Consider the following 22,057-nt stretch of genomic DNA (forward strand, 5'->3'; position numbering starts at 1 on the left):
CGAGCTCTTAACGCATTATAGTCCTTCACGTCTACTGCGATCTCAAAATTCCGGCCAGTTAATAATACCTAGAATATCAAAATCGACTGCTGGCGGTAGATCATTTTCCTACTTAGCACCAAAACTTTGGAACAGTCTTCCTAACATTGTCCGGGAAGCAGACACACTCTGTCAGTTCAAATCTAGACTAAAAACACATCTCTTCAGCCTAGCATACACATAACACATTATAGACTTATAATTAGGCTGCATAGTTTAGAACAGCCGGGACCGGGAACACTTCCCTTAATCCTGATGTACTTGGTACATCATAAGAAGGATGGCGTCTACGCTAATATTAGTCTCTCTGTCTATCCCGAGGTTTACTGCTGTCCACCGGAACCAGGCCGTATCCAGATCTGATGAAGGACCAGCGCCAGGACACGACGACGCCGCTGACCTGAAGTGTCAACCAGTCTCTCCTCCTCTCCACTCCGACTTCAACCAATCGGAACTGGACAAATTCATTCTGAACTTCATACACTGTTCACTCATTGGCCAGAGGAGAACTGGCCCCCGACTGAGCCTGGGTTCTCCCAAGGTTTTTTTCTCCCTTCTGTCACCTGATGGAGTTTTGGTTCCTTGCCGCTGTTGCCTTACCTTCTGGCTTGCTTAGTTGGGGACATTTAATATTCAATTATTTTCAATTATTTTTTTTGTATTTTCATGTTATAACTGTGAAGCTGCTTTGATACAATCTGTATTGTAAAAAGCGCTATATAAATAAAGATGACTTGACTTGACAGAGCCCACTCACATAAAGCGGGCACGCGCCGCTCGAGTATTAGATGTAGGAAATGATGCGTTAGGGGCTGCGTTTACAGATTTATTAAACTCCTTTGGGGTCAAGCAAAACGTTAGAGGTCCCACTCATCGTCTTAATCATACTCTAGATTTAATTATATCATATGGAACCGATCCATCCGATATAGATATTATACCGCAAAGTGATGATGTCACTGATCATTACATGGTAACTTGCACACTACGTACGGCTGAAATGTGTCATGTTGCGCCGCGTTATTGACCAGGCAGAACAATCCTTCCAACTACTATAGATAGATTCTTGAATAGCTTACCTGATCTATCTCAGCTTCTCAGTGAACCCAAACAAACAGATGAGCTAGAGGAAATGACTAGCAGTATGAGCACCATTTTCTCTAGTACATTAGAAATTGTTGCACCAATTAGATTAAAAAAGGTTAGAGAGAAAACTAAAGCACCATGGTACAACAGTGCTACGCATGTTATCAAGAGAGAAACTCGTAACTTAGAGCGCAAATGGAAACAAACAAATTTAGAGGTCTTTAGAATTGTGTGGAAAGACAGTATGTCACGTTATAAAAAGGCTCTAAAAGCAGCCAGGGCTGAGCATCTCCGCAAACTAATAGAAAATAACCAAAACAATCCAAGGTTTTTATTTAACACTGTGGCTAGATTAACAAATAAACAGACATCACCTGAACAAAATATTCCGTTACATTTTAATAGTATTGATTTCATGAATTTCTTCACTGAGAAAATAGAAAGCATCAGAAACACAATTGTAAATGTACAATCTTTGACAGCGTCTTATGATTCAGCCTCAATTATCGCCCCTCAAGAACAACTACAGCGCTTTACAACTAAGAGCTAAATAAACTTATCACTGCATCTAAACCAACAACATGTTTATTAGATCCAATACCCACTAAACTACTGAAAGAAGTGTTACCTGTAGTGGAAGAGCCTCTTCTCAATATTATTAACTCGTCTCTATCTTTAGGACATGTTCCAAAAACATTCAAGCTGGCAGTTATAAAACCTCTTATTAAGAAACCACAATTAGATCCAAATAACCTAGCAAATTACAGACCCATTTCAAATCTTCCATTTATGTCTAAAATACTAGAAAAAGTTGTGTCCGCTCAACTGTGCTCTTTCTTGCAAGAAAACGATATCTATGAAAAGTTTCAGTCTGGATTCAGGCCACATCATAGCACAGAAACTGCGCTGGTTAAAATTACAAATGATTTACTTTTAGCTTCTGACCAAGGCTGTATCTCAATACTAGTTTTACTCGATCTTAGTGCTGCGTTTGACACTATAGATCATAAAATACTCTTAGATCGACTTCAAAATTACACTGGTGTTCAGGGACAGGCATTAAGCTGGTTTAGATCGTACCTATCAGACCGTTACCATTTTGTCCATTTAAATGGGGAAAAATCAAAGATAACGTCAGTAAATTATGGAGTGCCGCAGGGATCTGTATTAGGCCCTCTGCTATTCTCAATTTATATGCTGCCACTTGGTAATATTATAAGAAAACATGGAATAAGTTTCCACTGTTATGCTAATGACACTCAATTATATATTTCATCAAGACCAGATGATAACACTAAATTATCTAAAATGACAGAGTGTGTTAAAGATATAAAATATTGGATGACGTGTAATTTTCTTCTATTAAATTCAGATAAAACGGAGGTATTACTGATTGGTCCAAAAAACTGCCCACAAAACCTCTTACAATACAACCTTAATCTAGATGGACGTCCTGTTACTTTATCCTCTACAGTAAAAGACCTGGGTGTTATACTAGACCGCAACTTGTCTTTTGAAAATCATATTTCAAATGTCACAAGAACAGCCTTTTTCCACCTTAGAAACATTGCTAAGCTACGTAATATGCTATCAGTTTCTGATGCAGAAAAGTTAGTTCATGCATTCATGACCTCGAGACTAGATTACTGTAATGCTTTATTAGCTGGTTGTCCTGCATCCTCCGTAAACAAGCTACAGTTAGTCCAAAATGCAGCTGCTAGAGTTCTTACTAGGTCAAGAAAATATGATCATATAACACCAATTTTATCATCTCTACACTGGTTACCTATTAAGTTCCGTATCAATTACAAAGTATTGTTACTGACCTATAAAGCCCTAAATGGTTTAGCTCCTGTGTATTTAAGAGATCTTCTATCGCCATATAATCCATCGCGCTCTTTAAGATCGCTAAATTCGAGGCTTCTGGTCGTACCTAGGATAACTAAGTCCACTAAAGGAGGGAGGGCATTTTCACATTTAGCTCCTAAACTCTGGAATAGCCTTCCTGATATTGTCCGAGGTTCAGACTTGCTCTCCCAGTTTAAAACTAGATTAAAGACGCATCTCTTTAGCCAAGCATTCACATGATGCATCTCATACCTTTTATAATACAGTTAAATCAGATCAAATGCATTCATATTATGAACAGCAGAATCGCTAATTATTTCCCATCTGCCTTTTTTTGTTGTTATCTCGGGACGCTTGTCCCGAGATAACTCAAATAGAGTTCGTCAGCTCCAGTTATGTATCCAGCCTCTCATGGAGACTTCAGATGCCCCAACGCCTGTGATGAGACGACTCGACGCCTGTGAAGAGACGACCCAACGCCGGCGATATGTTATGCCCTAAATTTTATGATTAACTAACTGTATTTTTGTATGTATATTTTTGAAATGCATTTTCTGTAAAGCTGCTTTGAAACAATATGTATTGTGAAAAGCGCTATACAAATAAACTTGAATTGAATTGAATTGAAATGTGCCCACGATACAGTGCCCACACCTACTCACTGCCCGCTCTGTTACACAGTTATTCCAGGGGACGGAAACTTTAAAGCATACCGGCCGTGTTGTGAACATAAGCCCTGTGCCCGGTCACGAGCGCTCACACTTACTGATAAACACTCAACACCCAGCGCTGCTCACACGCCCCGCTGTTCTCGCCACAGAATGTTCTCCGTTCAAAGCGATCGAGTCATTGAGTGTAAAGCGGCTGTCAGTGAGAGCGCACGCGCCGCGCTGATACCTCCGTTACAGGTTTTCGACCCCACGCAGTGCGGCGATCGGAACCCGGAGGCCATTCTGCCCCTAGCTATGTGTGCAAAAGCATGGGAAGCGATTCCGGGCGTGTCAGAATAGGTGCTGAATACTGTAAAGCAGGACTATTCACTACAGTTCACTCATCGCCCCCCGCGCTTTCGAGCGCGGACCGAGACGAGAGTGAATTTAGAAGTAGCACACCTACTTTGTACAGAAATAGCAAAGCTGCTGTGCAAGGGGGCGATAGAGCTGGTACATCCTTCTCTGAGCGAGTCAGGCTTTTACAGCCGTTACTCCCAGGTGAAAAAAAAGTACACTAAAGTACATTTTATTTAAGTGCACTTAGTACACTTCCATAGTACACTTCCATAATGTACTTAAGTGCTCTATTTTCACGCACTTATTTTGTACTTAATATACTAAAAGCTTATCTTTAGTACTTCTTAAGATAAACTTAAGATCATCTTAGTGTACTCAACTGTGCTATTTTGAGACACACTGAAGATGAACTAAAGTGTATTTTTAATATACTATTTCAGTTTTTTTTAAAGTGTATTTTGTTACCACTTTTAGTGCGTTTTAAATACAATAATAATTTATTTAAAATATAATAATAAACAAATTATACTTATAATGTATTCCTAGGTTTAAAAAAGTGCACTAAAATACACTTAGTTAGTACACTTCCATAATGTACTTAAAGTGCTCTATTTTCGCGCACTTATTTTGTACTTAATATACTAAAAGCTTATCTTTAGTACTTCTTTAGATAAACTTAAGATCATCTTAGTGTACTCAACTGTGCTATTTTGAGACACACTGAAGATTAACTAAAATATGCTTTTAACATACTATTTCAGCTTTAATTTATTTTATTTTGTTACCCCTTTTAGTACAATTGAACCCATCTTTAATGCATTTTTAAATACACTTTATTTATTTATTTACAAATTATTTAAAATTTAAGAATATATAATATATACAAATCATATTTATGTATTGCTCACATATTTTTTTTATATAGTAAATCATTTCAAATATGTGTTAATACTGTGAACAGTACCTTTATAAAACATAATTAAATATGTTAAAGGCCACCTATTATGGAATTTTGAAATTTACCTTTCATGTAGTGTGTAACATAGATCTAAGTGAACAAAAACATCCTGCAAAGTTTGAAATATGAAAGTGCACCGTATATAAAGTTATTGTCTTTCAAAAGTAAGAGTCGACTCTGAGTCATTTTTATGAATCGTTAGAAGACCGAAGCTTTTTCTCTGACTAGATGACGTCAACTTGTCAAGTTATTTGAATACGATACGCCCACTTATTGCGCTCCAAGGTCAGGGAAAACATCATGGCGACGAGACGCTGTGTTCTGAAGTTGGGCTCAAAAACCAACTTTTTTCATCTGCCCAAGGAGGAGCATTTGAAGACTAAGTGGCTACAATTCATACAACTATACCACAGAAGTATAGTCCGAGCCTTGTGCTTTGCTCGCGCCATTTTGAAGATGATTGCTTTTTAAATGCACTCAAACTTGGATTCGCGAGCCGGCTGATATTGAAGGAAGGTTCAGTTCAAAGTGTATTTGCATCAGCTTCCTCCTCCGTATCACAACCTGTAAGTGTTATTAACAAGCGGCAACCTCCCTGTCTCTCTCTTGAAACCAACACGGAAGTGAATTAAACGGCAATTCATCGACTGGCCGCTCGAGGCTGGCTGCAGAAGGGAGTCAAATCTGTATCTCCCGCATGTTAAAATGCCCAACTTTACAGCAGAAAAAAACATGTTTACAGCCTGGTTCTCTCTGTGGCTTTATAGATACAGCTAATTTTGCCCTTCATAATAACTGTGAGGGGGGTGCATTTTTTTAGAACTCACCCGTTTAGTTGATTAATATTTAAAGTTCTGCAAAATTAAGGGTGTGTCCACTTTTGAGTGACAGGTGGATTCCCGCTGATGTAAATGCTAGCCGGTTAGCCGTCACTTCACCTCAGCAAATTCCAGCTGCTGAACTTGCCATCTCTGGCAAGTTTGTTCTTTTTTTCGGGATTATTTCGGTAACGCTTTAGATTACAGCCCGGAAAGTACTGCGTAATTACAATGAAATTACAGTGTAACTTTCGGTAATTACAGTGTACCTATAAAGTACTTATGTGTAAGTATAGGGGAACAATATGTAAAGTCTTGGGAATAAAGGGGTAACAACCAGGAAAATACTGCGTAATTAAAACTAAATTACAGTGTAACTTTCGGTAATTACAGTGTACCTATAAAGTACGTACGTGTAATTATATAGGGGAACAATGTAAAGTTTTGGAATAAAGGGGTAACAACCAGGAAAAAAAAAATTTTATTTAGGCAAATTATTTATACTGTAAGTATTTTAGAACTACGGGGTACTTATACTATAATACAATCTTACTTTTGGGAGCAATTTAGCGAGTAGGCTACATACCTTTTTGTAATAATAGTGTATACAAATACATAAAGGCTTTTTTCAAATTACGGGGTAGCCTATATATCAGTGCATTTACAAAGTAGGCTAATTTGTTTTTATTGCAAAGGTGCACTGATTAAGTTGTTTCAAGGCAAGTAAAACTACAACTTTTTTTTTTTTAAATGCTGGGGAAATATACTCTTGTTTCTTGTAGTTACAGGGTAAGTATGACATTGCGGGCCGTAAATTAAAGTTGTGCTTCTTACCCTCTTGTTTCATGTAGTTACAGGGTAAGTATGACATTGCGGGCCGTAAATTAAAGTGGTGCTTCTTACCCTCTTGTTTCTTGTAGTTACAGGGTAAGTATGACATTGCGGGCCGTAAATTAAAGTGGTGCTTCTTACCCTCTTGTTTCATGTAGTTACAGGGTAAGTACAATAAAAACACATGTAAACACACAATCTGATATCACTTGGAAAACTTTATTTGAAAAACAACTTATTTCAAAAAAGATTTACAACATATTACCCTTATTATTCTTTATTCCTTTTTTAAAATCAACTTTTCATTTCAAATACTAAAGTCCTGACAGAAAGTATACATTTTTGCATGGCTTCCTACTTCCTCCTCCTCCTCTTGTTCCTCTTCTTCTTTTTCTATCATTCCACTGATTAGCCTAATCTTAAGAATGAGTCTTTTGCTATTCTGTATTATTTATTAAAAGAAAATACAGTACACCCAGAAATGTTCTCGTAATTTACTCATCTTTTCGCTACCGACCAACTGTCACCAGCGTCCAGCGAGTGCATGAGAGTCGGCTTGGCTTCGTGTTTGGTGAAGCTTCACGCGTTCATTACGTTCTCGCGGGAGTTAGATGTGAAACTCGCGCGAGAACTGCCATCTCTGTTCTTCTGTATTGTTTGTTTTTCATTATTATGATGTGTTATTGTTTGTATTTTGTTGTGAGCATTAATAAAAAATAAAAAAATAAAAAAATCGACATTCGGTTTCTCGGCACGCTTACGTCACGCGTGTCAAGCTTGAACTCAACCCTCTCATGTGACAGTTGGTCGGAACGGAAGCGATAGTCTTTAAAATGTTTAAATATTTGGTATTTTTCTTACAAACACTTATCGTCTCACTTCAGAAGACATTGATTCATCCATTGGGGTCGTATGGATTACTTTAGTTATTGCTGTATGTGCTGTTTGATGTCAACTTTTAGGAACACATGCACAGCAAAAACTCCAGTGTTAAATTAACACTCCTGGGAGTGTATATGAGTCCACACTCAAGAGTGTAAAGTGTTAAAATATGAGTGTTAAATGAACACTCAAGAGTGTTAAAGTTAATGAGATAATTAAATTATTAATTGAGTGATGATTGAGCATTAGTGATGAACACCTGATGTTAACAAGCAGAATCACTGAAGGAGAAAATCACAAATTGTAAACCACCATTATGGAAATCAGTGTTTGCTTTAGTTGGGCTCTTGACCCTTATATTATTTGCTTTCGATTTTGTTTGTCTGCTGTTACTGATTAATAACAGTCAGATGGACAAAGAGAAAAAGTGATCTGAAGGTGTCGATTATGTTTTGACAATCATATTGTAATCTGAAATAAACAAAACATATTTGGATAGTTTGGTGTAACTTGTTAATACAGCAGCTCTATGATTCTAAAGCATATGATGTTCAGTATTTTTAACATAATCCAAAATATTTAATAAACATTGTTCTGATCAAGAGACTTTTAAATCACTTTATTTAGAAACACAGACATCAATAATCAGCCTGTGAATCTCAACAATGGTGACAATAATCAAGCATGTTGCAGTGGCTGCCACCAATCAACTCATTAATGGCTCCCATCATGCATTGCGGAATTAACAAATTATGATCTGAATTGTCTTTTAAGTAATTTCCTTTTCCTAATTGAATATTTTGCTCATCACCATTGTTGAGATGCATAGACTGAATCTTGATGTCTGCTTGTGCCTAAAATACAGATTTATTTTAAAATAAATAATTAACAATTATTAAAACAAATTATTCCGTGTTTATTTATCAAAAATTCTGGATATTTATGTAGAATCACAGTTATGCTGTAATAAACAACTTTAAACTAAGTCAGTAATAAGGGTTCAGTGATCAAGTTCAAATTATGATTGTAATAACCAACAGATAACTTTTTTTTCTTTGTTCATCTGTCTGTTAAAAATTAATAACAGCAGGCACACAAAATTTAAAGTAAATAATATAAGGGTCAAGAGCACAACTAAAGCAAACACTGATCTCCATAATGGTGGCTTACAATTTGTGATTTTCTCCTTCTGTGATTCTGCTTGTTATCATCAGGTGTTCATCACTAATGTTCAATCATCACTCAATTATTAACTTAATTATCTCATTAACTTTAACACTCTTGAGTGTTCATTTAACACTCATATTTTAACACTTTACACTCTTGAGTGTGGACTCATATAAACTCCCAGGAGTGTTAATTTAACACTGGAGTGTTTTCTGTGAACACTGGAGTTTTTGCTGTGTGGGCTTGCATTATGCATTCACAGAGATTATATATTTTTCTAAAAAAAAAATTTGTGTTAATCTGAAGAAGGAAATTCATATACATCTCGGATGACATGAGGGTAAAAGATGAGTAAATGGTGAGGACATTTCTGTACTGTATTTTCTTTTAACACATAATACAGAATAGCAAGAGACATGGGATTCCTTCTTAAGATTTATCAGTGGAAAGAAAGAAGAAGAGGAACAAGAGGAGGAGGAAACCAAGCAAGAGAAAGTGTTGTAAATCCGTTTTAAAATAAGTTGTTTTTCAAATAAGGTTTTCCAAGTGATATCAGATTGTGTGTTTACATGTGTTTTTATTGTACTTACCCTGTAACTACATGAAACAAAAGGGTAAGAAGCACCACTTTAATTTACGGCCCGCAATGTCATACTTCAACCCATTCTCACTCCCAGGGCGTCAAAAACTGAAGCATGGTCAAGTGCCTTCCGCGTCACCTAGAAGACGTCGAAGGTGCCCCTAGGCGTCACTATATTGACGAACAAGGAACTCCATTGATTTCAACGGTTTGCCTTATGCGTCAGATTAAGACGCAAAAGGTAAATTAGCCTAGTTTAATAGACCCCATACGTCATCGCAATTTTCTAAAGCTCTGGTAAGAAATAAATAGGCCTATTAAATTGATAAAAAAAAATGTATAGCTAAGTTTCGTTTCTATAGCTACATAAATGTATTTAATGTCTATAAATCCCCCTTTTAACATTATCTGTAAAGACTTTTATCTGGGCCTGGCTACCTCCAGCAACTCGAAAGCTTTAAAATCCATAACACATGTGTGTATACATGTATATATATATTTGCGTTTTTACAATGCATAACTAAATTATTGTGTAGGCCTACTGTGTATACTTCTGGCCTGTTTCTTATTGTGAAAAAAAGAAAAGAAAGATTAAAACACACATATTTATATTGATAGATTTGAGATCTTATTGACAGGGACATTAATTATCAGCTCGCTATTAATGTTCATTATTGTGCAATCTGTAGAATCTGCGATATTACGTGCTTTTACTGTTGTGGTTCTTATGTTGGCCAATCAAAACATAACAAACTCTTACACATAATCAACCGGGTATTTTTTATAATATAATATAATAATAAGTGTATAATAATACATATAATTGTTGGTTTATAATTAATAAATGTAAAATATTGTTATATAATATATATAATAAAAGCAATGCCACCAATAAAGTTTTTTTTTTTTTTTTTTTTGGCATCCCATTCTCGCGATAAATCCTGCCAGTCTCGCGGCAGTAGTTCGTGATATGGTCACGTAATTTAATCTATTGATTCGTGAAACGGGCACGTTTATTTCGTTATTTTCGTAATTGCAGCACGTTTTTTAAACTTAATGTATTTCAATGGGAAGCATCTTTCGTGATCAAAGCACGATTCTGTCGGGCTGCAGCAGAGAAGCTGTTTAATCAACATTTATTCACGAGATCTTATCATAGTTTATGTATTTATTTTAATTATATTATTTCGGTCTTATTGCCAGGGAAGCTGGATTGCTTTGCTGTTTATTGATATTTTAAAATATATTTTATCAGTAGGAAATCGCGCTGAAGAAGTCTCATTCCGAACACCTCGCGATATTTGGCATCAGGTCACGTGTGCCAGATGTTGGTAAGTAGTCGTAAATACGCTGTCCTAATAATGTTTGATATAATGTATTTTCTGTGTGTCGAAATGAATCAGATTAGCTCAAGTTCAGTCACTGCATTATATCTGTCATCTCCACGGAGGCTTTGCGTTTCATTGCTTTCTATGAAAATGGTTTCTATGGTGATTAAACACTATCTATCTGTCACGTGATGTGCTATAGGCCTAGACCAGGCTCTGGCCTAGACTAGAGTAGACCTTCAATCAGTTAATCATATTCATATCAGGTTTTTAAGTAGTACAATTAGTTCCAAAGTTGTATGTGTAGTAGAAGCACAGTAAAAACAACCATGCTTTTACCACAGTAACATTAGTTTTACTGTGATAAGTGTAGTAAAAAGACTGTAATCACACAACTTACCATGCTTTTACCACACTATTGGTAGTTTTAATGTGGTACTTATTGTAAATGCACAGTAACCACAACACTAACCATCCTTTTACCTCAGTAACCTTAGTTTTACTGTGATGGTTGTAGTAAAGGACAGCAATCACAAAACTTACCATGCTTTTACCTCAGTATTGGTAGTTTTAAAGTGATAATTGTTGTAAATTATGCATATTAACCACAACACCTACCATGCTTTTAATGTTTAATAATGTAACATCCAATATTTGTAAGGAAAATCAGTACTTCTTCCTTTAAATAATCCTATATTATGCATAATGATATTCTATTTTCTCTGTTTTCAGCTGAAAAGACCAAAAGGGCCTTTCGGACTCAGTCAGCCCATTATTGTTGAGGACAAGTAAACGGAGGAGACGGACCGCTGCAAAGGCAAATATTCGCAATGGTATGTATGTGTTGGTTTTAACCCTAAATCAAACATTTTATCAAGCATTTGTTGTTTCTTAAACCTGTTCTTACAAAGCCATAGCCCAATCAGTATGAACAGTCTCAAAGTCTTAATAATTCACAAGATTTAACAAGTTGTCAAATTCGTACGATACTAGTACATATTTGTATACTCGTACATAATCCTGCAGCTTTTACTCCTAGTGCTGTCATTGGCTACTGCCTCAATTCCTGTACATATTTATCGCGATATTTGTAAATCAGTTGCGCCCCTTCTTGGAAAGTAGTCTGATGTCCCACACACTGTCAGAAAGTTTATATTAATTGCATTGTATTCATTAAAATATTACAAATTGGTCCATGTCTGTTGTGTTCATGTTCCAATGTCCAATGATACATGATGTCTCTCCACACCTCATAACCTACCTCTGTTTGCAAGAGTGGAAAAGCTAATCTGACTTGTCACATGACATCAGATACTTGATTATTTTGTCGTAATCAGATCAGTTACACTGCTGATAACTGTCCCGTTTGCATATAAATCATGTTATTTTTAAACGAGTTCATATGATTATTGCTTGCTATTAAATACATACTTTTATTCATAGAAATGCCCACATATCAGTAAACGTATAACATAAAAATGCTTTTAACATTTAATTATGCAACACTCTTTACAGAAATAAATCCTACAGTTGTATAACTGACTGCTTGCATGTAATGTAATAAAATTACCTTCCTTTCTGTATTGCAGGATTACTTTACATCTCTACAACATCAAACTCAACAGCTCTTTTAAGAGCCAACCCTCACAAGAGCTGCTAGTGAGTCGCAGCGGATCTTGCCGTGATCAGCCCTTCCCAGGTAAAGTTTCTAGAATATTTCAATCAGTATTTACTCATCAAATGCTCTCTCCTGAATCGTAAGGCATATAACTGTCTTAATTTATGTTTCAAGAACAATAGTAATTGCACATAGAGTAAGTAGATACTTTCTTGTTTTACAGCAGAGAAGGAAGACCAGTCCTTATATCAACACAAGCTAATCGAGTAAGTCCTTTGTTTCGGGTGAGGAAGGAACATCTGGTGCCCAAAGAAGACAGAAAGGTACGCAAATCCATTGGTATGTCTTGTATTGAAACAATGCTGTAATATGTAGTACATAATTTGATGTTGACAATTTTACATTGTACAGGTTATCACTTGGTTTTTGACCAAGTGAAGCTCTTGAAACAAGTGACAGAAGAGTGAAAATATTTTTTATATATATATATATATATATATATATATATATATATATATATATATATATATATATAATATAATATAAAAAAATATATAATAAATCAATGTGTATATTATATAATGTACTGACTGCTGCTTTGTAAATTTAAATCAGGAACGGGCAACTCTGGCCCTTTTGCGTTCTCCTTTTTAAGGTTGAGAGTTTACCTCCAACCCTAATTGAGCACATCTGAAAGTCTTCAGCTTTACTTTAGACAATAGGCAGGAGGGTTTGAGGTTGGAGCTAAATCTGCAGGACAGTGGACGCTAAGGGCCAGAGTAGCCCATCACTGCTTAATATATCGCAGAACATAGGCCCCGTTTACACGAAGTGAAGACACCGATATTTCCCTGCGGTTTGGCCTCTCATTTACACGAAAACCCAGTTTTTATCACAGAAAACGATTATTTCTAAAAACTCGGGCCAAAGTGGAGATTTTGGAAAACTTTGTTTGCACGTTTGCATGTAAACTGAGAAAAACGGAGTTTTAGGCAGCGACGTCACAGTATGTGCCTATTTTCGGGATTCTGACTAGCTAACATGGGCTTGAGCTTCTCGTTACACTGCCACCTCAGGTTTGGCATGCTCTGGATGGCATATACACGGGTTCGTGTGCACGATGTTATTTTTGAAAACGAAGAGGGGTGAAATGTCCGTTTATAAAAATAGCCATCCGCGTGTAAACGTAGCCATAAGCTGACCTGACTGTCCATTAAACAACTTAATTTGTATTGTTTGTGTTTTTTGCTTTACTTTCAGACCAGGACTGGAGAACGCCTGACAATGGGATGTTGAGACTTCTTCCTCTGGTTGAGAAAAAGCTACACCACATCAGTGATCACATCTTCTGTTCTTCTGTTGTACTGTAGGGTACAACTGAACAAACGGTTTAGACGAGGAAGAAGAACATGAACATGATCGAGACATGTACAGGGAAGAGCAAGAAACCAGTTTAGTGATAATGAATCATTATTTTCCAACACAATATCAAATCTGTTTTCTGTATCATAGGTGACTGAATATGATTCTCTGGCACTCATTTTGTGGCTCAGCAGCTGTGAATGGATTAATATGATGTTAATGTATTTTTGAAGACACATTTTTATTTATCTTGAATCTCATTGTCTGTATGCTACTTTATCAACTTTATGCTGTGTCCAATAAAGTGTTGTGTAATAAAGTATGGTGAATATTGTTTATTGAAAGTGGTGTTTGGTACAGTAAATAAAAACAACATTTGAGAAATTTTAATTTCTTATTTCTTTAGTTTAGTTCATAATTTAAAAACAACTACCGGTACATATAATTAATTACCATTATTTTTTTTTCTTAGGACATACACATTTAGATCTGGTTAATGATATTTGGGACAAAAGTTGCACATACTTGCATGTATAAGCTGCAACTGCAATGTTTGCAGTGAAATAAAGGGAAGCTATGTGAATAACAAGAGGCTGCAGTGGCTATCTTGCTATAAACACTTCAAGCATAATTGAAGATGATCCATGTTGATCATTCTAGTACATCTACTACTGCATTTAAAATTAAAGCATAGACATTACTGATGTCAGGCATATAAGCAGCAATCAGAGGGGGTGAAAAGGAAATGTTGGTACTGTTTTGTTTTTGTTTGTTTTACTGAATGGTGCATTATCCCTGTGTAATAGTGAGTGTAGATCTGTGTAGATCAGGGATAGGCAACTCCGGTCCTGGAGAGCCACTGTCCTGCAGAGTTTAGCTTCAGCCCTGATAACAACTCACCTGCCTGTATCTATTCTAGTAATCCTGAAAACATTGATTGCCTAGTTCAGGTGTGTTTAATTAGGGTTGGAGCTAAACTCTGCAGGACAGTGGCCCTCCAGGACCGGAGTTGCCTATCCCTGGTGTAGATTGTACTGCACTTCCACCCCCAAGGGCCCAGCAGAAGAGCAAAAAACTGCACATTTCAAATGGCTGTAACTCACAGTCCGGTTAGTGTATCAAAGAGAAAATCGGCAGGACAACTGCTTATGCTATGTTTACTAAATAATGTTGGGCCCAGTTTTCTGACATAATACGGAAAGCTGGCATAAAGGTTATTTTTTAAAGTGCTCACAGTAAATTATCAAATTTCAGCCTGTCCCTCATATATGTCATAGAGGTTTGCACAATGAACAAATTTAGATATCCAGTTGTCCATTAAAATTTTTTATTTATTTTTTATTTATTGTTTCATTACTAAATGTTTTAAACTACATTACCCACATATCTCTGTCATGCTATCAATGGAACAGGAAACATTGTCCTGTAGTTCATTGAAATGTGCAGACATGCTTAGGGTTAGGGTAGGGATCTCAGTAAAGGAGCAATTTCTCACAACATAGAGACACTTTGTAGTTAACTTTATGTATAACTAACGCAATAATAACACCAAAACATGCTTTGTAACATGAAGCGCCGTTTTATATGGGTTAAACGATAGTCCAATCACAGATAAAGTCACAGCCAGAGCCATGGCTCTGGTCACAGCCAATAACAATCCAGCTGTACAGATGCGTCACACTTACTTGCCCATTTATGGTAAATAATGACAGATCTCTTCTGGTTCCGGCTGCAGGGATAGATACCTTAAATATTTAATATTTGAACCCAAACAATATTTGGGCTGTAATGTATTAATTCTAATTAAATGATAAAACTCACATTTAAAAACAAAAGACTCCTTTGTGTGGTTACCATCCAAAAACGAGATCACATGATCAAAGAGTGATTCATAAATACATTTGAAAGAGAAACTTTTTTCTAAGCAATGGCCTACAGCAGGGGTAGTTTTGCAGTATTTTAATTAAAGATAATTACATGTACTAAAGTGCCTCTAACATTTACAGTGTATGTATAGTATATCAAAGTTATATCAATTATATTCAAATAAATGTCACAATGAATGCACTTAATTTTGAAAGCATATTCCAATTTTAATGTCAAACTGTTTAAGACAAATGTAGTGCCAAACCTACTGCACAACAGTATAAAAATCAGATAAAAAATTATATAAAAAAAAACAGGTATAAGATACAGGGGCAATCTTTAGTGACATATACAGTAACGTTAAAAAAATCGCTATGATGAAGTTATATTTTTACAAACCAAGAGATGAGATACAACTTTGTTATGTGAAAATACATTTGTTTCTTCGCTTTAAAGAACAAATAGGCAAAAACGTAAGCACAACGTTTTACATTCTCACCTTTAATTCTATATTCTTGTGATTATTAGTCACTTTTATTGTCACTAAATGAAAGGCAACTTAAAATAGTTAATGATTATAAATGTCAGTAACATAATGCTTCAATAAAATACATTCACGGGTATATTACATTTACATTAACCAGGTAGTGATGTAATGATACCATAGATGTAGTTATGGTGGACATTTACTATAGTGACCACTGTAATAAAAGGTTTAATGAAGCTAAATGCGAGACATTAAGTCCATCTAAATGTAAAGGTAACAAACTCAGAATAATGTCCAGTATGTCAAGTGTCTCATTTCTGTAATATTCGTTCAGCACCAATAAGATTTCCATAAATATGGATTGTTTTCTAAAGGTTTTCCTGAACACTCTCACTTCAATTGTTCGGACAAACACCTGCTAAATACACTTGCAGAAATATACATTTGTCTATTGCATCATGAAGTCACTGCATGACTAGAACTAATGGATGGCAATGAATATGTCCTTTAGCAAAACACCTGATGAGCACTGACGCTTCTTTGATGAAGGCATTAGGCAGACATCAAGCACAGTTTATGAAGCTGAAAAGAGAAAACTAAATGCTTTAACAATATGGAAAAAAGATAAATCACTATTTTCAATATTGGTTCTGCATATATCAAAGAGATCCTGAGGAGGAGTGGGGCTTCACATGAAGACTTTCAGAAACTGTGACAGAGCAAAGGGTGCACCTCGCTGGACACATCCGACGCATGCCCAAACAACACCACCCAAAGACAGTGATGAAGTGGACACCACCAGGAGGATGCAGGAGACAGGGAAGACCTGGGAAGACATGGAGACAGATGTTTCACGAAGAGCTGAAGAATGTCAGTGTCCCATGGGAAGATGTGAAGAACTTGGCCACGGATCGAATACGTTGGAGGACACTTGTTGCCCAATGTGCCCAGCACAGGACTTGATGATGATGTTGGGAGTTTATCCATAACTGTGGGATATATTTCTGTAAAGAGTGTAGCATAATTAAATGTTAAAAGCATTTTTATGTTATACGTTTACTGATATGTGGGCATTTCTATGAATAAAAGTATGTCTTTAATAGCAAGCAATAATCATATGAACTCGTTTAAAAATAACATGATTTATATGCAAACGGGACAGTTATCAGCAGTGTAACTGATCTGATTACGACAAAATAATTGCGTATCTGATGTCATGTGACAAGTCAGATTAGCTTTTCCACTCTTGCAAACAGAGGTAGGTTATGAGGTGTGGAGAGACATCATGTATCATTGGACATTGGAACATGAGCACAACAGACATGGACCAATTTGTAATATTTTAATGAATCCAATGCAATTAATATAAACTTTCTGACAGTGTGTGGGACATCAGACTACTTTCCAAGAAGGGGCGCAACTGATTTACAAATATCGCGATAAATATGTACAGGAATTGAGGCAGTAGCCAATGACAGCACTAGGAGTAAAAGCTGCAGGATTATGTACGAGTATACAAATATGTACTAGTATCGTACGAATTTGACAACTTGTTAAATCTTGTGAATTATTAAGACTTTGAGACTGTTCATACTGATTGGGCTATGGCTTTGTAAGAACAGGTTTAAGAAACAACAAATGCTTGATAAAATGTTTGATTTAGGGTTAAAACCAACACATACATACCATTGCGAATATTTGCCTTTGCAGCGGTCCGTCTCCTCCGTTTACTTGTCCTCAACAATAATGGGCTGACTGAGTCCGAAAGGCCCTTTTGGTCTTTTCAGCTGAAAACAGAGAAAATAGAATATCATTATGCATAATATAGGATTATTTAAAGGAAGAAGTACTGATTTTCCTTACAAATATTGGATGTTACATTATTAAACATTAAAAGCATGGTAGGTGTTGTGGTTAATATGCATAATTTACAACAATTATCACTTTAAAACTACCAATACTGAGGTAAAAGCATGGTAAGTTTTGTGATTGCTGTCCTTTACTACAACCATCACAGTAAAACTAAGGTTACTGAGGTAAAAGGATGGTTAGTGTTGTGGTTACTGTGCATTTACAATAAGTACCACATTAAAACTACCAATAGTGTGGTAAAAGCATGGTAAGTTGTGTGATTACAGTCTTTTTACTACACTTATCACAGTAAAACTAATGTTACTGTGGTAAAAGCATGGTTGTTTTTACTGTGCTTCTACTACACATACAACTTTGGAACTAATTGTACTACTTAAAAACCTGATATGAATATGATTAACTGATTGAAGGTCTACTCTAGTCTAGGCCAGAGCCTGGTCTAGGCCTATAGCACATCACGTGACAGATAGATAGTGTTTAATCACCATAGAAACCATTTTCATAGAAAGCAATGAAACGCAAAGCCTCCGTGGAGATGACAGATATAATGCAGTGACTGAACTTGAGCTAATCTGATTCATTTCGACACACAGAAAATACATTATATCAAACATTATTAGGACAGCGTATTTACGACTACTTACCAACATCTGGCACACGTGACCTGATGCCAAATATCGCGAGGTGTTCGGAATGAGACTTCTTCAGCGCGATTTCCTACTGATAAAATATATTTTAAAATATCAATAAACAGCAAAGCAATCCAGCTTCCCTGGCAATAAGACCGAAATAATATAATTAAAATAAATACATAAACTATGATAAGATCTCGTGAATAAATGTTGATTAAACAGCTTCTCTGCTGCAGCCCGACAGAATCGTGCTTTGATCACGAAAGATGCTTCCCATTGAAATACATTAAGTTTAAAAAAAACGTGCTGCAATTACGAAAATAACGAAATAAACGTGCCCGTTTCACGAACCAATAGATTAAATTACGTGACCATATCACGAACTGCCGTGAGACTGGCAGGATTTATCGCGAGAATGGGATGCCAAAAAAAAAAAAAAAAAACTTTATTGGTGGCATTGCTTTTATTATATATATATATATATATATATATATATATATATATATATATATATATATATATATAACAATATTTTACATTTATTAAATTATAAACCAACAATTATATTTATTATTATACACTTATTATTATATTATATTATAAAAAATACCCGGTTGATTATGTGTAAGAGTTTGTTATGTTTTGATTGGCCAACATAAGAACCACAACAGTAAAAGCACGTAATATCGCAGATTCTACAGATTGCACATTAATGAACATTAATAGCGAGCTGATAATTAATGTCCCTGTCAATAAGATCTCAAATCTATCAATATAAATATGTGTGTGTTTTAATCTTTTTTTTTTCTTTTTCTTTTTTTTACAATAAGAAACCGGCCAGAAGTATACACAGTAGGTCTACACAATAATTTAGTTATGCATTATAAAAACGCAAATATATATATACATGTATACACACATGTGTTATGGATTTTAAAGCTTTCGAGTTGCTGGAGGTAGCCAGGCCCAGATAAAAGTCTTTACAGATAATGTTAAAAGGGGGATTTATAGACATTAAATACATTTATGTAGCTATAGAAACGAAACTTAGCTATACATTTTTTTTTATCAATTTAATAGGCCTATTTATTTCTTACCAGAGCTTTAGAAAATTGCGATGACGTATAGGGTCTATTAAACTAGGCTAATTTGCCTTTTGCGTCTTAATCTGACGCATAAGGCAAACCGTTGAAATCAATGGAGTTCCTTGTTCGTCAATATAGTGACGCCTAGGGGCACCTTCGACGTCTTCTAGGTGACGCGGAAGGCACTTGACCATGCTTCAGTTTTTGACGCCCTGGGAGTGAGAATGGGTTGCATACTTACACTGTAACTACAAGAAACAAGAGGGTAAGAAGCACCACTTTAATTTACGGCCCGCAATGTCATACTTACCCTGTAACTACAAGAAACAAGAGTATATTTCCCCAGCATTTAAAAAAAAAAAAAGTTGCAATAGTTTTACTTGCCTTGAAACAACTTAATCAGTGCACCTTTGCAATAAAAACAAATTAGCCTACTTTATAAATGCACTGATATATAGGCTACCCCGTAATTTGAAAAAAGCCTTTATGTATTTGTATACACTATTATTACAAAAAGGTGCAGTGTATGTAGCCTACTCGCTAAATTGCTCCCAAAAGTAAGATTGTATTATAGTATAAGTACCCCGTAGTTCTAAAATACTTAATAATTTGCCTAAATAATTTTTTTTTTTTCCTGGTTGTTACCCCTTTATTCCAAAACTTTAAATTGTTTCCCTATATACTTACACGTACGTACTTTATAGGTACACTGTAATTACCGAAAGTTACACTGTAATTTAGTTTTAATTACGCAGTATTTTCCTGGTTGTTACCCCTTTATTCCCAAGACTTTACATATTGTTCCCCTATACTTACACATAAGTACTTTATAGGTACACTGTAATTACCGAAAGTTACACTGTAATTTCATTGTAATTACGCAGTACTTTCCGGGCTGTAATAATTTAATACACCCATTACTTCGCCCACGGCTTTGGATTCCGCCGTTGTCGTCGAGTATCGTACGAGAGAACAACCAGCGCTGTATTTCAGTTGTTTTCCTCTGTGAACATGCACTAATGGATGTCTGACAATTTCGTCGCTTTTGTGGAGTTTTCAGATTTAAAAACGTCTATAGATATAAGGCTACACTCGTTCTGCGGTACCGTTGCTCTGGAACAGACTATAACATGCTAATGTACCGTCAGATGAAATCCTGCAGGTGTCTCTCCGTCCATGCAATAAATGTACGTCCTTGAATGAGCGCGGATTTCTAGTGCATTTACTTGAACTTCATAGGTAATATATCTATGTTTTGACTCATTTAAGAATTGAGATGCGGCCAAAATCAGAATTTAAAATGGACTGAATAATAAAGCTCTCTACGAACTTGAAGAGCGATGCCGCGCTGAAGGACCATAGACTGTAATAAAATAGTGATTGACATGTAACTTATGCACATAATCACGGTCACACTCACACACACTCTCGGAGTAATATTGTAAAGTTACTGCATAATACATTTTCAACTAGCAGAATAGCTGTACAGAATCACTTGTAGATATGTCTTTTAACTATTATAATATTTCGAAGGGCAAAAACAGGACCTTTTAATTGGCATTCTGATTTTAATCATCAACTGTCAGTGTCACTTTAGCGCGAGCCCCTGTGCAGTCGCAGACTTGGTACTGTGAGTAGCATATAGCATATTAGCTCCCAAGCCTGCGCTAACTCCATAACGTCGCGCTAGGTGGGCGTGGTTTCAGATAGCCAGGCTCCTCAGCTCCGCCTCTTTGCCCATATTCTGTTATCCGGGAGTGACGAGCGGTGACGCGAGGCCAAGATGGCGACGGCCGGCTCCGCCCACTTTAGGCTTCAAAAATGCTCTTCAGAAACCTACGGGTGACGTCACGGACACTACGTCCATATTTTTTTACAGTCTATGGTCGAAACGGGCATATATGTTGGCGTAAGATTATGCTTACACTCCTCTCACCGCCTGATTTATGAAGCTGTGCGTACCTTTGAAATTCAGGTGTACGCAATACCTGCCTCTTGATAAATGCCGCGGCTGAAAACGATCGTCATTAGATTAACACGCCCCTATATATTCACGCCTCCCCCACACCCTCATTTTACGCCATGGACACACAAAGACGGCAAAGAGGAGAAACTTCTTCTCGTTTCCCCGGTGGAAATCCAGTTTAAATCGCTGGTTGGTTGAGCAAATTACCTATCACAGTGCATTATTTTACAGCACGTGTTTTGAAACTATTAGCGTTGAATTTCGCATGACGTCACATGTAATGGGGTGTAGCCTACAATGATGATGTGAATAATTGCATGACAATTTGTAATATTCTTCTTATTAGTATTATGATTTTGATTATTAATGACGCTTATTGTTATTTAGAAGAAGAATGTTGTTGTTATTATTATTATTTGTATTAGTATTATTAGGTTATTTAAAAGAAGAAGAATGTCATTTTAATTATTTTGTCAGTCTGAATTATTTTTTGGTCATTGAAAGCCTTTCATTACTGAACCCAGTCCGTGCGCACCTGCCGGGCTTAACTCACAAAAATAAACACTGAAGTTTATAATTTTGTAACCGAGCTTTTGTATCGGGTTCGCTTAAACACTGTTGG

At 36.1% G+C, this 22,057-nt stretch overlaps 2 long non-coding RNA genes across 3 annotated transcripts; one reads left to right on the top strand and one right to left on the bottom strand.

The window, feature by feature from the left end:
• The first annotated feature begins 10,233 nt into the window (after nucleotides 1-10,233).
• LOC306983531 lies at nucleotides 10,234-13,830 on the top strand. 2 transcript variants are annotated; one of them, XR_013794381.1, is made up of 5 exons: nucleotides 10,234-10,550; nucleotides 11,280-11,380; nucleotides 12,137-12,246; nucleotides 12,389-12,488; nucleotides 13,426-13,830. It is a non-coding gene; the product is annotated as an uncharacterized lncRNA (long non-coding RNA). The 2 variants fall into 2 exon arrangements; XR_013794382.1 differs by having other exon boundaries at nucleotides 12,392-12,488.
• Nucleotides 13,831-15,092: 1,262 nt separating this feature from the next.
• Nucleotides 15,093-18,527, bottom strand: LOC306983543. The gene is made up of 4 exons (XR_013794384.1): nucleotides 18,397-18,527; nucleotides 17,567-17,667; nucleotides 16,613-16,884; nucleotides 15,093-16,462 (listed from the first exon to the last, which is right to left on the bottom strand). It is a non-coding gene; the product is annotated as an uncharacterized lncRNA (long non-coding RNA).
• Between the last annotated feature and the right edge of the window lie 3,530 nt (nucleotides 18,528-22,057).

The sequence above is a fragment of the Phoxinus phoxinus genome (assembly GCF_949152265.1).
Source record: "Phoxinus phoxinus genome assembly, chromosome: 16".
Taxonomy (NCBI): domain Eukaryota; kingdom Metazoa; phylum Chordata; class Actinopteri; order Cypriniformes; family Leuciscidae; genus Phoxinus; species Phoxinus phoxinus.